This window comes from Varanus komodoensis, unplaced genomic scaffold (assembly GCF_004798865.1).
Source record: "Varanus komodoensis strain SLA01 unplaced genomic scaffold, ASM479886v1 scaffold160, whole genome shotgun sequence".
Lineage (NCBI taxonomy): Eukaryota > Metazoa > Chordata > Lepidosauria > Squamata > Varanidae > Varanus > Varanus komodoensis.
In genome coordinates, this window is record NW_025335469.1 from 190213 (window position 1) to 193498 (window position 3286).

Genomic DNA, 3286 nt, shown 5'->3' on the forward strand with positions numbered 1-3286 from the left:
AGCTGTCATAAGTACAGGTTAGGTGATAAGTGGCTGGAGAGCAGCCACTTATCACCTAACCTGTACTTATGACAGCTATTCCTATGCCCCAAGTGCAAGACCTTGCACTTATCCACATTGAACGCCATCCTGTTGTCTCCTGCCCACTTCCATAGTCTGTCCAGATCCTTTTGGATCTGAAGTACCTGCTCCTCAGTTGTGACCACTGCTCCAGTTTTAGTGTCGTCTGCGAATTTGAACAGCAGATTGTTCACCCCTTCTTCCATGTCATTTATGCAAAGATTAAACAGGATCGGCCCCAGGACAGAGTCCTGGGGCACACCGCTTGTCACTGGCCACCATCCTGATGATTCCTCACTAATGGTTACCCTCTGCTTTTGGTCAGTCAACCATGCCCTAATCCATTGGACAGTGCATTGGTCTATCCCAAAACTTCCAGGATATCATGGGGCACTTGGTCAAAGGCCTTGCTGAAATCCAGGTAAACCACATCCACTGCATCCCCTTCATCTAGCCATCTCGAAACCTTGTCATAGAATTCCACAAGGTTTGTCTGGCAGGACCAGTTATTGCGGAAACCGTGTTGTGTGGCCACTAGATCTCTCACTATTATGAGCCTTTCCATTGTTTTTCCTACAATGGACGTAAGGCTAACTGGTCTGTAATTCCCCATGTCCCTTCTGCTGCCCTTTTTGAAAATTGGAACCATTGACCCCAGTCTCCAGTCCTCTGGAACTTCACCTGTACTCTATGAGGCCTCAAAAATGGAGGCCAGAGGGTGTGAGAGAACCCCTGCCAACTCTCTAAGTACTCTTTGGGGTAACCCATCAGGACCTGGTGCCTTTGTAACGTCCAGTGCCCTGAGGAGCCCCTCGACTTCTGGGGGGGGGTGACTCTAATCAGTGCCCCTAAGTCCCCAGCCTCATCTAATTTCCTATGTGGATATCCCCTGTCCTGCTTTGGGGAGAACACAGAGGCAAAATAGTCATTTAGCATCTGTGCCTGTTCCCTCATATCAGTCACTGGATCTCCTTCCTCCTTATTTAGTGGTCCCACTACTTGCCTCCCCTTCCTCTTCCTATTTACATGCTGAAAGAAGCCCTTTTTGTTGCTCTTGATATTCTTGGCAAGTCTCAGCTCGTAATCAGTCTTAGCCTTGTGAAGAATCCTTCTGCAACGGCCCCCCTCTCCCCGATATACCCTTTTGTCTATTTGCCCCAGTACCCATTTCCTATGGAGGTTCCTCTTGCATCTAATCCCTCTAACCACCTCCTTTTGCATCCATGGTGGCGCTCTTCTTCGCCTCCCCACCTTACTAACTAGTATCGTCAAGGCTTGTGCCTCCAAAACCTCCCTTTTGAGTGCCATCCACCCCTCCTCAACTCGCTTGCCTTCCAGTAACCTATCACAGGAGACTTGCCCCAGTCTGGCCTTCAGTTGGCCAAAGTTGGCCCTCTTGAAGTCCCAGCTTCTAGTGATCGACCTGCATGTCCCCATTCCCCTGACCTCAAAGCAAAGGATGGAGTGATCACTCGCATCCAGAGCTCCCCTAATCTGTACTTCATCTATCAGCTCCTCCCTGTTGGTCAAGACCAAGTCAAGAATGTCCCTCCCCCTTGTTGCCTCTCAGACCCTCTGTGTGAAAAACCCTCCCTCTATAGCTTCTAGGAAGCGACTTGACCTGGCGGTCACCGCCGAGTGAGTCTCCCAAGTAATATCTGGGAGATTGAAACCTCCCATAATTACTGTGTCTCTCCCCCGAGATATCCTTAGAATCTGATCTGTCGGGACATCATCCAGGGAGTCTCAAGTTGACCTGGAGGGCAATAATATACCCGTACTATCAGGTCCCTTTCCCTGTCAAAACCCCTAAGTTTCACCCAGACTGCCTCTACCGAATCCCCATTTGTGCTGCATTCTAACTCACTGCATCCTGTTCCTTCCCTGACATATAAAACCACACCCCCACCCCTCTTTCCCTTCCTGGCATTTCTAAACAGGTGATACACCTCTATGTTTACATTCCAGTCTTGCGTTTCATCCCACCAAGTTTCTGTGATCCCCACCAGGTCATAACCTCCTATTCCCAGGAGAGCTTCAAGCTCTTCCTGCTTATTACCCATGCTCCTAGCATTGGTGTGCACACACCTCAACTGCTTCCCACCGCTTCCTTTCTTTGGAGTCCCCAGCCTCCTCCTTCCTCCCATCTTCCCTGATACCTGCCCTCTCTTTGTAGGAGTCCTGTCAGTCCCTGCAGTACCTCTAAAACCCTGCTCCCAGAACCCTGATCCTATGAGTGCAACAGCACCCTCCCACCCATGTTCCTCAGCACACTGCATTTGGTAGTGTGGTCAGCATACAGCCATCAGGATTAGAAACCATTCACAGCCTTCATTCATTCATTCATTTAGAATATTTATTTGCCATCCTATCACGAAAGCCTCAGGACGGCTTACGTAGATGAAATAACAAAATATAACATGAATAAATTACCAACCCACACTGGCTGTAGTTATTTATTTATTTATTTATTTATTTATTTATTTATTAAAACATTTTTATGCCGCCCCGTTCGCCGAAGCCTCGGGGCGGCTTACAACAAAAAATTAAAATAACATTTTAAAATATATACAATAAAATACAAATATATAATATAAAACATACACTATAAAACAAGCCACCCTGGCCAAATAAAATTCAATAATATTAACATTTAAAATACTGCTTAAATAAAAAGGTCTTCGCCTGGCACCGAAAAACAAATAACGACGGCGCCAGGCGGACCTCTCTGGGGAAATTTAAAGTTTGGGGAAAGTTTCCTCTCTGGGGAAAGTTAAAAACATATAAGAGGCAATATTAAAACTTATTAAAATATTGCTGAAATAAAATCTCCCAACTAAAATCTCCTTTGATTTGATGAAATAAAATCTGATCACCACCTTCTTCATGGTAATTAGTCATTGTCTCTGAGGCTGGAGCTGCCATACGGCTGCCAGGACTACCAGACATGCCTATCATCCTCCACCAAGTATCTGCCCTGTCTCATTTGCAAGCCATCCAAATTGGTAGCCTGCACGACCCCAGTGATGTGAAGATGCATGTTGTTTTTTGGCCACAGAATTCCTACCTATTAACCTTATGGGATGACCCCTTTGGATTCCATCATGAAGGAAGTAAAAAATCACCAAATCATAGAACAGGAAAGTTGGAAGAGGCAAGAGCGCCACTTGGCCTTCCTCTTTCTGAAAGCCATTCAAGTACTTGTAGGGTGCTTTCATTCATTCAT